The following is a 15,294-nucleotide window of genomic DNA, read 5'->3' as shown; positions in this document are numbered from 1 at the left end:
TTGCTCTCTATACTATTGCACAACTACACTAAAAGAGAAAAACCACTATCAAGAGTGAAATGTTCCACCAATACAGAAAATATGTTAAAATGAGATGCAATTTTAGATATTCAAACAAATAATAATAACATGCCGACTATGCAACATATTTTAGCATATGTAAAAAGATAAATAAGGTAAAAACTCAAGTGCATATATTTGAGAAAATGAAATTAAAATCTGGCAATTTAATTCTTATGGTCTATTACCCTCTATCACATTGGGCAAAGAACAAATGCAGTAACACCATGCAAAGAACATGGAAACCACTATATAATTTTTAAATCATAAATTTGTTAAGCTAATATCTTATGGTTTTTAATGGATAATATTAAATATATCTAAAGAAGATGGTGAAACACTTGGCAGTCACCTTAATTAAGCATGAACCCCAATTTTTCAGTGGTCAAAGAATCTACTTATTCCAATTGAATTTAGCCCTCATGGCCATCTTATACATAAGCACATTATGGTAGCCTAGAAATATAATGTCAAACATCCAAATGTAAAAAAAAAGGTTAAACTAGTGAGATATTCTTGTCTACTTTATTCATACTAGATTCTTATTAGTTTACTCTAAACTTAGCATGGAAGATCACACATGAAAATCTACTTATATGCTATGGATTCAATCTCTCTCTCTCTCACACACATAGTGCATGTATATGTATATATTCATACATGTGTGTGTGTAATCCAGGTGAAGCTAAAACCTATGCATTGTTGTTGAAATCTGGGTCTCAGTCGGAATAGCTAGAGTGGTGGTGCATCCTTCTAGGGAAGTGACCTGCAAGACAAGTCCTGGCTGGAGTTGGCTTTGGTGGGGACCTTCCGATGCTCAAGTCAACTCACAAGAAATAGAAGAGAAGGAGCACTTTTGAGAGAGATTGTATGCATACCTTGGGGGTCTTCTAGAGGTCATTTTGTAGGTGAGGGCTGAAAAGCCATTTTGGATAGGTTGTCTGATCGATTTGGATGTGATATGATGAGATTTTCATTCGAGATCTTCAGGACTGGATGTTTATGCTTGCCTTATCTATTTTGAAGCTAACAGTGATGTTGCAAGCACTTTTGAATTTGAAATGAAGACACAGGTAGGATCAAACTAGCTTCGATTGAGGAGACTTCGGAGTGGTCTGATGAATATAGGCATTGAAGGAAGAAGATGGCTGAAGTCAGTTGTGTTCACTGGGATAAGGATCAGTAGGGGCCGAAGTATACCTACAATCTGCCATTGAAGTCTAAGATTGATCTATCCAGATATTAGCCTGTCATAGAAACTAGGATCGGCAGGCAAAGTTTAGGTCACGGGTTGAAGTCTGGACTAATTGGAGTCTGGTGTTATATACTGAATGACCTCCTTCACATAGTCTCTCTATGATTTGGGGAGACATTTCTACCTCTGGGATTGGGTATATTCATCTTCAATAATGCTGTGGTATCGGCCCTATATACTTCATCACATGCCTTTTCAGTGGCTTATATCTTCGGCCTGGGTGACAAATTATGCCCCAACACATGCCTCTACTCTAGAGTTCAGCATGGATGAAGGGAGTACATGAGTTCTGATTAGCCGAAGATATGCTATCGTTGCTAGTGAAATAGCGTTTGCAGCTTTTGGGTGAAACAAAAGGTCACATTAGTAGGTAATTATGACCATAAAAAGTAGAGCAGTTAGTGGAATTCGAAAAGTAGCATGCCTTATTTCTAGTGCAAATCACTAATAAGTCGGCTGACATCCCCTACACGCCAATGGAGACATACCAATTGTCAATCATCAGATAGCTAGATAGGATTTGGTATCTAGACCATTCTACCCCTTTGCATTCATAAAAGGAAATCGTATCCCTTATTTTCTCTTTCTCATGCTTTTAGATCTTCTCTAGCTTTTTCTTTCTTCTCCGGTCAACCTCCCTGCTCTGAGAGCAAAGCTGTCAAAATGGGCCGTGGCCCACGGGCTGGCCCATTTAGGCACTTAAAATAGTAGGGCTGGGCTAGTATTTTGGCATCCCATTTAACAAAAGAACTTTTTAGCCCAGCCTATTTATGGCCCAGCCCATGAAGGGCTGGCCCATCTAGGCCACAGGCCGGCCCATTTATTTTAAAAAAAAAGTGACATAATTATACAAAATGTTAAATGTTAGAAAGAGGGTTTAATATTAAAGTCAGTCATGTGACTGACTTTTTATTAAACCATCCATCTTTTTCTTTCTAATGTTCAAATTAAAAATTACCTAAAATATTTTAATTGAGAATAGGGACTGAATTTTAATGGTTGGACTCACCGTTATTTGAATAATATTTATTACTTATTGATTTCTTTGATTTTATGGAGTTTAATTAGTAACACCTTTTTTTTTCTTATAGAGAATGGAGGTTATAATATGATTATAAATTTTTTAGAGTTATTTCATATTTGCTTTTGGTATTTTAAAATTTGATGTAGTGATTGGTATTATTTATTTATTTGATGATGTATTATGTTTGAGAGTTCTTTAAATTTTTATAATTTTTTTTTTTTTTTTTTTTTTGTGAGTTATAAGGGCAGGCCCATTTAGGCCCTTCACTTATAAGGGCTAGGGCTTAGCTGTCTATTTGATGGCCTGTTTATCAAAAGGGCTTTTTTGGCCGAGCCCGTGAAGGGCTGGCTCTCTATGAGTCGAGCTGGTTCGTTTTGACAGCTCTATTTGAGAGTCCTTTCAGTCATCTCTCTCAATCTTCTTGGATCACTGATGGCTTCTTTTTGATCCGCCATCTCCACCTCCTATGAAGTCATAGGTTGGTTTTCTTTTCTTTTTCCTGATTTCTTTTTGTTTCTTTGGTCCGATCACCTTTTCTTTCCTTTTCTTCATCCATCTTCTTCTATTTTCTTCATGTCTTCTAATGGTTGGTACTGGGAGTCTCAGTGAAGACTGATCTTCTGAATCATCTTTCTCTTTGGAGAAGCTCCTGTTGGTTCAGACAAAGGGTGTGGTATTGTACTGCCCTTTGTTCTTGACACAATCAAATCCAAATTGATTTTGAAGGATTTGGATCTCGTCCTTGCTCGATATGGCATCCCAACTTCATTTAATCTAGAACCCCCTAGCCCTAGCAGTAGGTTGGTAGCCCTCTTATGATAGAATCGACCTATATGAAGAAGCTTTTAAGGCTAGACTTAGGTTATCCATTCATCCTTTTGTCATCGAACTCCTTCATTTCTTCAATATTTTTCTTTGCTCTGTCATTCTGAACTCTTTTAGTTTCATCATTGACTTCATTGTTCTTTGTCCCATGACTAAAGTCTCACCTTCCATCTCTCTTTTTCGATCCTTCTATACCATAAAGAGGCATACGGATAACTAACGATATATCTCTCTTCCAAGAGAGGTCCCCACCTTGATAAAAGGGACTCCATCTTCGATCCATGGTTGAAAGGATTGGTTCCTCTTTATTTTGGAGCCCTCCATTGAAGAATGGAGACTTCCTTCTGGGATCGATCGAGGGATTCTATCTTTCAAATCCCGAACCTTAGGGATGAGGACTTAGAGCACTCCACAACTTTATGAGAATACAAAATTTCTCCATTAAAGGAGTTATTATCGGAGCAAACTCTCTTTAATACTAGCATCAGTCAAACGATCCCAAAGGTGAGGATTTCTCCAATCTTCCTAATGCTTGATCTTTTTTTTAATAGATACTGATTTTTTTATTACAGAAATGAGGCTTGAGGAGCTAAAAAAGTTAAAGAAGGATGCAATGAAGAAGAGAAAGGCACCCTCTTTATTCACCGTCGATGCCCTGAAGAAGCTAAAGGCTTCAAGCGAAAGTCAAAAGAAGGCACCACCTCCAACCCTTGCTTAGGTGGGGGTCATATCTGTCCCTTCGATCCAGTCTTATCCTCTGAAGCCCACTACATTCCCCGCTCCTTTGATCGAAAGAAGTAGCAGTTCAACTTAGATGGGATCAGACTCCATTGGAGTGTCTGTAATGCGAAGATGGGACTCAGCTTCGTCGCCCTCCAGTGATGTCTTTGATAATTGAAAGACTGTGCACTATAAGAAAAATAGTTTTATCGACGGCTATTAGTGATGGCAAATTTGTCACCGCTAACAATATTTTTTACCAACAAAAAATGATGACCAAAATATTTGCCGTTGCAAAAAAAAATAGTAATGATATTTTTGACTTTTAGCAATGGCAAGTTGCATCACTAATAAAAACTAATTTTATTTTTTTTAATTTGATTGTAGAATTATTAGCAACAAAAAGTTCTTATTAGGGACGGCATTTTGCCGTCCCTAATACTAACTTTAAAAACACCACACTTATTTTTCACTTTTCATTTTCGCTCATCCCGTTGCCATCCTCTCTTTCCCCACCTTCGGTCCCCCTCTTTTCCCTGCCATCTAATCCCACTGCCCTGAGCCACCGACCGCCTCTCTGAGCCCCCGACTGTCAGATCCCACATCTTCGAGCCCCTGACCACCTCTTCGAGCATCCATTCATCAGATTTCAAGATCCTCAGCCACCTCCTACCTCCTCGAGCCCCGGCCTAACTCCCCCCAATCCTGCCCCACCACCAGAGCCCCTGAACTCCCCCCAGCCCCCACACCATTGGAGCTGCCTTGGATCTGACGTTTCCTCACTTCCCCAAGCTCCCTCCTTCTTCCTGTCTGCCTCTCAAAGCTGGCGTCCCACTGTCCAACCTCTCTTTTCATTCCGCACCCCTCTTCTTGTCGAATCGAACCCCCTGTCGCCTCCCCTTTCTCCCCCCACTGCTTCCCTTACTGGATTGGACCCCCCACCACCTCCCTATTCTCCCCTCAACCCTCCCCTCCCCTTTCTGGCACCCCCTCCCCCCTCCCTCGGCCCTAGCCCCTTCCCCCCTCCCCTCCCCCCTCTGACAACCCTAAGCACAGTGCTGCCACTCCCTCCCCTCCCCCCTCTTCAGCATTGCTTACCCGCCTCACCACACCACCCCCGGCCCGCTCACCCGTGATAGCCTCCCCTCCCAAATCCCTTTTCTTTGTTTCTTTTTTGTTTTTGTTTCTGCATCGAGGTGGGGTTTTGCATCCTTTGTGCCTGCTTATTTGAATGTTGTTGCTATGGAACATATTTGTAAAGATATAAGCACTTGACTTTACCAAGAAAATTCACCATTTTCTTGATTATGTTGTTAGCTCGATAGCTTGATATGATTTGTTTGTTTGATAGTCGTGTAGAAGTTGGGGTAAGGCCAAGAATTTCATCTTCACGAAAAGGTGCACAGTGCTTCCTTAACCTTCTGTGAGGTTGTGTGTTACTTTGAGAGAATTTGCAATCAAAGATACGAAGCGGATGCAAAGGAGATAGGTGATAGAGATTTTTTTTTATTGGTGGTATGCAATCAGGCAAGATTGGCCCGATGAGTCATTATTGTTTTATATAGAAGTACCATCCTTTTGAATCATTAATGTTTGTGTAGATTCTTCTATTTAGTTGGACTATATGGTGCAAAGATCTAGGATAATTCTAAGGACCTTCAAGCAATCTTTTCAATTGCTTTGAAAAAATTAGATATCTTCGAAACTGAGGCAAAGTTCCTTTAACAATGAACTGTTCTACCTAAAATGGTACTTATTATTCATGACTTAAATATGTTAATATCATAAAGGCCATGTTAATTTGTTTTGTACCTGCTGTAAGCTTTTGATTTTGGTAATGGCATTATGGATTCCTGGTATCTCTCAGTCCTATTTTTTTATGTTGATTTTGTTAGATATTTAATTTTTCCTGATGTCACATGTCTTAGGAATCTTTTTCTCATTTTATGGATAGTTCCCATTTTACATTGAAAAAGTATGAGAATTGGTACTATGGGCATATAATAATTTAATTTCTATTATTCTTATTGTATGGTATTTAAAACTTGGGCTAGGAGGCAATACAATAATTAAAGTTAAGTGTCTTTGGAGTATTTTGTGTTAAATAATATTGAAAATAATAGAATAGCCCCTCATATTTTTTACTTGTTGGTAGTTCTTTTTTTTGGTGCAATAGATATAAATACCTACTTATTTAATTATTATAATTATAGATGCTGCAAATTCTCTTTGGTATGGTCTGTCAGGTGAGCTGTCGAACAAAGACAAAGGCTGCCCATGGTTATGATACATTTGGCACAAGGTATGCTAAATAAGTAATACGTTTGGCACAAGATATGCTATGGCCTCTTTTTCTTATTTCCATATGATATGTTAAAGCTGATGGACGTTGATGGATTTTGCTTGCTATATTTTTATGGTTACCTCTTTATTCTTCTTGATGATAATCTAGACTGGATGAATATTGGAGGGAATGGCTTCATAGATTTGTTATGGTCTATTTTTTTTATTCCCATATGATGTGTTAAAGCTGATGGGTGCTGATGGATTTTTCTTGCTATATACTTATAATTGTCTACTTATTTTTTCTGATGATGATCTAAAGTTAATGGATATTAAAAGGAATAACTTCATAGATTGCTATGGCCTCTTTTTTGTTATGACCTCACTACAGATAATATTTTCTTGTTTAGAATATGTTGCAGCACATTTATAGAGCCACCAGAGGGGTGAGTAGGAGTAGAGTCATAGGATTTGACCATAATATCAATCCTCCAGTAGCTCGATACTCTTCTCAGGGCTCAATGACCCAGACGTGGGCTGACGCACATGTGGAAGAGGTTTTATAAAGGCTTTGGAGCCAGTGACTTTCGAGCTTATGACACACTGTCAGTGATACGATCATTTGCATTCTCTGAGACTCACATCTGCATGATCAGTTGGGCTCATTATCACAGCCATCATAGTAGATAAATCTATTAATAATTTTTTTTATTTATTTTAAATTTTTATATTTAAAAGTTTCACATAGTTAAGTTCGAGTCTGAAAAGGAGATCTAGATGTAAAATTTAATCTAACTATCCAAATGATGGGTCGGGAGTGTTTATAGCTCTGTATTATCGAATAAAATATGTAAAAATAATCTATTTAGAAATTAAAGTGACATATTAAAATATACATCTCTGTATCGATATATATATTTTCATATCAAAATTTATTAATAATACTTTATTTTTCTTTCTTATAGGTTGTTGGGACATTCAGCTCTCATCCACCAGCTACTGAAAATGACATTCAAAAGCAGGAGTATGATAAGGAGGAGCTTGCATGATTTATATATATATATATATATAATTTTGATACCTATAAAGTAGTAGAAATTTATAAAATTATATAATATATATATATTTAATATAATATAATTAATTTTATATTTATGATTATGTTAAATAATTATTATTTTATTTATAATAGATTTTAAAAAATATTATTGCTTGTTAATGTGATGAAAATAGATTTAAAAAAATTTAATAATAAATTTTAAATTATGACATCGCTAATAGTTATGACTTCGCTAATAGTAGCGATAATTATGACATCGCTAATAGTTTTTTAATATTTTAATTAATAAAATAAAGTTATTAGCGATGGCTTTCTATTGCTAATATCATTCCTAATTACTATTATTAACGATGATAATTTCATCGTCACTAATAATGATAATTAATGATAAGGATATTTTCATCAAATTTTTAGTGATAGTAAAATGACTAATAGTAGTGGCAGTTAGCCATCGTTAATAGTCTTTTTTTTTTGTAGTATGCCAATGCCACTTTCGATGGGACACTTTTTGAAGCGAGCTTGAAAAAGGTTGAAGGAGAGAGCACCGCAAAGGAGTAAAAGCGGATGATAACATCCTTGATCCAGATAAGTTCTTTCTTCCTCTCTTTTCTTCTTTTTTTTTTGGTGCTTCTTACTTCCTAGATAAAAATAGGTCACTATGTCACAGTTGTTGGAAATTATGTCCTAAAACTAATCATTTGACAATTGTGCTAATTATAAATATATATGAATTGTTAAATAATAAAAATTATTTGATATTTTTCATCACAAGATTACATCTTCTAATGAACTCCTATATTGTGATGAAGTTCTTGAGACTACTTTGATCGATAAAGAAGGATTTATCGCATAGTCCTTAAACTGATTCGCGACCAAATGATATGCTATTACTAGGACGATAATGATATCAAGTGTAGGTCATTGAGTGCCATATGCGTTGGTTGTCCTCGTAACCAAATGGTATGGAGATATTGATATGGCATACAGATAAAATATAGGAGTACATCGATACTGAATGTGACCAACTATGGAGTATTCTGCTGTTAAGGATAGCTTGCGAAGGGTATAGGAATAAGTGTCCCTTTGACCTGAGATCATCATAATGACTTGCAAGCAACTCACTGTACTTTGATGTCAGACTAATTGATTTTCTATTTCAGTGATGGAAGGTTTTTGGGCGTAGTTAAGTATTTATCAAGTATGTGCATGAGTCAAGATGAGATTGATCCCTCCAAATTAGTAGGAGATATGTATTAGTGTATTTCAATTTAGCAAAATCTATGCCTGGATAATCTATATGATGAATTTGAAAAAGATTAAAATATAATATGGATAACTTATCTAGGATTGACAGTTAAATTCTTGACGGTCCTCGAGCATTAGGGTCAAAGGGATGAATTATACAGTAACCATACGCCAATAGGTACTTGAATGTTGCTTCACCTTCATTCGACCTATCTGAACATCGGATCATCATTGCTAGATGGTTACATCGATTGGTTTAGTAAGGTATTTCTATGCTTCCAGCTTAGGATCAAACCTATGGGGTCACACTCAAAAGAAGTTTCTAACTAATCATGTGGCTGATCAATGATTGAGAATCATTCAAGGACTTAATCGTCAATTCGATTGATGATTAACCTTATACAAATATTGTAATAAATTTATTCATCAAGTATTAGTGAATTAATGAAGGATTAATTAGTAATTAAATTACTGATTAGTTCAATTTAGTTGAGCAAAGTAGATTAAATAAAATCTAATTGAATTGGATTCAGTTAGGTTTGACCCGATTAGGTTATGAGATGATCTAATTGCTAAGAAAGAATTATCCCTAATTTGATCATAATTTTGGTTCAATCAATTTTTAATTTGATTAAAATTTGATTAAAAATTTATAAACCTAATTATATTAAGTTTTATATATTTTATTTGGGCTAAATCAGATGTGATTTGGTTTGGATTCAAATAAGGAAACTTAGAGTCCTTATTGGAATAGGACTCTTCTCTCTGTGCCAACCTAAATTGCATGCCATATATCTCCACACACAAAATTATTTTGTATAAGATATTTTCACACCAAAGAATACTTTCTCTTATCTATCTCACATCTAAATCTAATTTGATTTTGATAAAAGGAAAGTTTTAAAATTAAATTTTAAAATATTCTTTATCAAGAGAATCTGTTCTCATCTAGATCAACCTCTCCATACCAATAAATTTTTTTCTCCTTATATGTGCAACATTTTGAGGAGATTTTTTGTGAAAGATTAGTTGGAGAATTGATTTATCATAAAAAAATATGAAAAGGGATGTTTCATATTTTTTTAGTATATTTTGGGATATAAAATTATGAAGAGAGGTAGAATCCTGTAAGAGTTCAAGATCACTAGGACTCTTCACCCTACCTCCTTACATGCCTATAAAAGGGGCTTTTATGATTTTTTTTGTGTGTGTAAGATACCAGAAGAGAGCTCTTCACATGATAGAAGTTTGAAAATGGTTCATGGTGTGAAAAATAGAAAGGAGGGTCTTTTCTCTTGGTTTTTGCTTTATTTTTTGGAGGTAAATTTGATAAAATCTAAATTTTATTCTCTAGGATTGATTGAATTTCACTATTTATGGCTTTCTTCCAATATAATGAATCTGATGATGACATAGCATCATCATATGTGTAAGAATCACCCTCTACAAGGTATGTAAAGAATTTTTCTCCAAAATTCCTTTCAATTCTATTTCTCTTCTTATTAATTCAATTTTAGTTTTAAGTTCTAGTTCTATAGATCTAAAAGAAGATGGTTCACATTCTAGGGATCTAGAAATTCTAGTCTTAAAAAAATATATCCTCAAAAAAAAAGCATCTCTAGCTTCAAGGATTGAATTATAACTTATATCACTAATATCTAATTTAATCACTAAGAACCTACTAATATCTAATTTAATCACTAAGAACCTATAAGCATTACTATTTTGGGCATAGCCTATAAAGATAGCATCTATAGTTTTAGATCCTAGCTTTCTCTTTTGGGTTCTGAAATATTTACCTGAGCTAGACACCCACACACTTTGAGAATATTCAATTTAAGAGATCTGTCTTTCCAAAATTCATAAGAGATCTAACCATTATTCTTAATAGGGATCCTATTTGGGATGAAGCAAGAAGACATAAGATCTTCTCTCTATAAGTTCTCAGGTAGGCTTGAGCTAATCAACATAGCATTCATCATATCCAAGAGGGTATAGTTTTTATGCTCAGCCATATCATTGGACTGTGGAGAGTAAGGAGTACTTCATGAATTATTCTATGTTCTTAACAGAATAGAAAAAAATCATTTAAAGTATACTCTCCTCCTCTATCAGTCCTAAGAATCTTTTTTTTTTCTTGTTGATTTTCTACTTCACTCTTATAAATTTTGAATTTATTGAAGGTTTCATCCTTAGACTTAATTAGGTAATAATAACAGTATATGAAAAAATCATCTATAAAGGTTACTATGTTCCTATTGCCACCACAGGTTGTAATTTTGGTAGAGTCATATATATTACTATATATTAACTCCAAGATTGAAGAATTTCTTTCAACTGATTTAAATGGTTTTCTTGATTGTTTAGATTTAGCACATATTTCATACTTAAATGTATCTAAGATTGATTTAAGAATTGGGTTTAGATCCATCATATGTTTGACTTTTTCTAAGCGTACATGACCCAATCTATCATGCCACAAATTTTGATTAGATTTATTCATAAAATAAACTTGATTCTTAGCTTTATTAATAAAATAATTTATTACATTCAATTTGAATAAGCCTTCACTTACATATCCTTTTCCTATGAAAGTATTATTTTTAGTTATTACAACTTTATTACAATCAAGGATAATTTTACATCCTCTCTGAACTAGTTGAGATCCACTAACTAGGTTCTTGCTGAAGTCTGGAACATACAATGCATCCATCAGGGTAAGAACTTTTTCAAAGTTCATCTTTAAATTAATATCCTTGTCCCTTGATCTTGGCAGCTATATTATTTCTAAGGATTACACCTCCTCTGCTTGAGTCCTTAATAGTAGTGAACCACGAGCGATCAAAATAAATGTGAACATTAGCTCCTGAATCCAACCACAAATCAAGGTTAGAGAAAGTAACATTAACTTTAGGGTTAGTAGGTTTGACTGGTATTGTTGGTTTGGTTCAACTCTAGATTTGATTTGGATTTGGTAAGAGTCAAGTTAGCTTGGGCACCTAGGACTCTGGTTTGCTGGGTTTTAAATCTATGTTGGTCTTCTATTCTGATTGAATTTAGAAGTTGAGTTAGGATTAGCTCTTCTTGCTTATGGAGCTGACCTTTGAAAAAGCTGTCCCAAGAAGGAGGCATGTTATCAAGAAGGCTCAAGACCTTAAATTCTTCAGCGAGAATGGTTCCATTGGTTTGAAGCTTCCTAAGGTATTCTTGGCATTGGTGGAGTTGGTCATTTATAGGTTTGTCATCTACCATAACATATCTAAGAAATGATGTGACGTTGAACCGTTCAACCCTAGCATTATAAAGACCATATTCAGACTCTAGGTTATCCCATAATTCCTTTGCACTCTTTGTAGATGGATAAACATCATAAAGTGAATCAGAAAGGGCATTTAGAATTCTATCTTTACAAAGATAGTCTTCTTCAGGGGTGTCAGGAGTGGTTGAAGTCTTCTTCAGGGGTGTCAGGAGTGGTTGAACTAGAGGAAGTAGAGGATTGGTCAATAATCGGCCAAAGCCTCAATGTGGTTAGCCAAAATTTTCTTTGGCTTTGCCACCTTATAAAGTTGGTTCCATCAAACTTGTTAGGTTTAAGACTAATGGTTTCATCTCTAAGGATAGCCATTTGGTCCAAGTGTGGTTCAGAGGAGAAAACTGGAATTTGAAGAAAATTTATTAGTTCTTTGCTTAATTTGCTTTATTCACTAGTATCACTTAATAACATTTATTAAGGTTGAATCAAAATAATTTAGCATGCAGTAATACAAATTTTGTGGGGATCTTTGATTAATTTTGCACCACACAAAACTAGAAATGATGCTATGGTAATTAAAAAAATATAAATATAAAATATACAAGGAACATAAACCATAATTATGTGCAAACAATTATATTTAATATAAAATTATATGCATGCACTACAAAAATATCTATGTAGTCTCCTTTAGACTGCTAAAGGAGAGGAGCAGGAGAACGGCGAGGAAGATCTGGATTAATTTTCTTTTATTTTGATGTACTGTATTTTTTATACTACTTATAAATTTGTATAATTTATATTTTTAATATAGTATAATATAATTAGTTTTTTATTTATGATTTTCATATTATCTTGAGATTTTAATTATAATGGGTGTTAGAAATCATAATTAATTATGATTAATTAAAATAGATTTTTAAAAAATATTATAATATTTTTTTAAAAAAATAAAATTAATTATTATCGATGGCTTTAGCCATCACTAATAATCAAATATTATTATGATTTTTTTAAAAAAATAAAATTAAATATCATCAATGGCATTAGCGACAGCATTGTCGTCGTTAATACTTATTAGCGATGGCATTAGCAACAACAAAGCTATTGCTAATTTTTTTAATTTTTTTAAATTTTATTTAAAAATAACAAAATAAATAGTGACAGACTTTAGGTGTTGCTAATGTCATCACTAAAATAGTTATTAGCAATGGCTAGAATGTTCGTCGCTAATAAAGATAATTAGTGACAAGGATTTTTCTGATCACTAATTAGCGATGAGGTGCCATCGCTAATAGTATTAACGATGGTAAAATGACTATTAGCAATAGTAATTAGCAATATTTGAAAGTATTCCAATTTTTATAGTCATTCAACACTTAGGCTCGGACAACGTTCAGCGGCATGTAGTTTGTGAACCTCCTAGGTGGAGACACACGTCGCTCTTCTCTAAAGAAATTCTTTTGCTGGTGGTTGTACGAGGGAGTTTGGGACTTTTGACGTCTGGATGGATAGTAGGAGTGTTGCTGGTTCCTTGGTAGAGACTTCATCTCCTCTTCTTTCTTCTTTTTTCTGATAGCCACATCTGTCGGAGGCTCATCTTCTAATGCTTCATCGATCCACATGTACTTCTCTGCCTGAGCTAATATATGACAAAGTCATAAAGGTAGGTCTTTTCTAGAGAATATCGAAGACTATTCTTCCAGAGTCCGTCCTTCAGAGTAGTCATGGCAATCGATTGATCAAGGTCACAAACTTTCAATACAGCTGCATTGAAGTGACTGAGGTAGGATTAGATTGACTCTCCATCCTTCTACTTGATGTTGATCAGAGAGCCCAATTCTTTTTGTTGCCTTCTGCTACCAATAAAGTGACTCATGAACAAGTGACTCATTTGGTCAAATGAGTGAATTCATGGCTTTAGGCTTGAATACCGTGCTAAGCTGTACCCTTTAAAGTAGATGGAAAAGCTCAGTAGGGGGTAGCATCGATAGCTCTATGAAGGAGCATTAGGACCTTAAAACTCTCCAAATGATCTACGAGATCAGTAATCCTATGGTAGCTCTCTAGCTGTGGCATCTTGAAGCTACTAGGGAGTGGCTCTAGAATAATCCAAATACTGAAGGATGGATGATGTGGTATTCGTCATCCCATATTGAAATCTGATTGCGGAGTGCCTCAATCCACTCATTCATCTCCTGGAGTTTGTGGTTGATGTCCGCATCTCGAGCGGTGCAATTCTTCAAATACTATGAAGGAGATCGCTGAATTGGGATTGAGTCCTACCTAGAATAGGGACTCTGAGACCGTTGCCTTCTCTACTCTGGATTTTGGGGCCAGCTATGGTGAGTCTACCTTCCATGCTCAGAGCTCTGTAGGGAATCTACAGTTGCTCCTATGGTGGTGGTGTAGGTTGTGATGCAAGGTTGGTTGGTCATGGCTCCACTGCTAGTGTAGCATTGGTTGGTTGTGCTGTTGCTGCCATCAATGCGGTATTGATTTGTTGCACCATCACTGCCACTACTGGTGCAACATTGATCTGCTGCATCATCTGGATGGCAGTGGTTAGGGTCTGCACTTATTAAAATAGTAGGTTGAACTGCTCCACACTGACAACCACCATCGATGGTGGAGGAACCTCCTAGAGTTGCACTTGGGCCTGGGGGTTGGCCATGTTCTCCATCAGTTGGAAGGTGGTTGTGTTGGATCATCAGAAAGATGTTCTGCATGGGGCCATGGTCTCAATCTTCTGCTCCTCAAAATCGAATCAAGTAGCCCTTCCTCTAGCACCAATCTATTGCCGCTGAATCTGACTCTCGTCAAAATAGCTAGAGTGGTGGTGCATCCTTTTGGAAAAGTCACCTACAAGGCAAGTCCTGATCGGAGTTGGTTTCAATGGAAATCCTTCGATGCTCAAGTCAAATCACATAAAATAGAAAAAGAGCATTTTTTAGAGAGATTGTATGCATACCTTGAGGGTCTCCTGGAGGCCATTTTGTAGGTGATGGCTGAAAGACCATTTTGGACAAATTATCTAATCGACTTAGATGTGATATGGTGAGATTTTCATTCGAAATCTTTAAGACTGGATAGTTACGCTTGTCTTATCTATTTTGGAGTCAGCTGTGATGTTGTAAGTATTTTTGAATTGAAATGAAGGCGTAGGTAAGATCAGACTGGCTTCGATTGAGGAGGCTTCGGAGTGGTTCGATGAATATAGGCATCGAAGGAAGGAGGTTGCTGGGGCCAGTTGTATTCATTGGGATAAGGATCGATAGGGGCTGAAGTATATTTACCAACTACCATCAAAATTTGAGATTGACTTGTCCAGTTTTTAGCCTGCTGCAGAAACTTGGATCGATTGGTGAAGTTTAGGTTCAAGGGTCGAAGTCTGGACCGACTGGAGTCTGGTGTTATGTATTGAATGACCTCCTTCACATAGTCCCCCTATGATTTGGGGAAACATATCTCTGAAATCGAGCATATTCATCTTCAACAATGCTGTGGTGTCGGCTCTTTACACTTCATCACATGCCTTTCCACTAGCTCACATCTTTGGTCAGGGTGAG

This window comes from Elaeis guineensis, chromosome 4 (assembly GCF_000442705.2).
Source record: "Elaeis guineensis isolate ETL-2024a chromosome 4, EG11, whole genome shotgun sequence".
NCBI lineage: Eukaryota > Viridiplantae > Streptophyta > Magnoliopsida > Arecales > Arecaceae > Elaeis > Elaeis guineensis.
Note: the sequence above shows the minus strand (reverse complement) of the source record.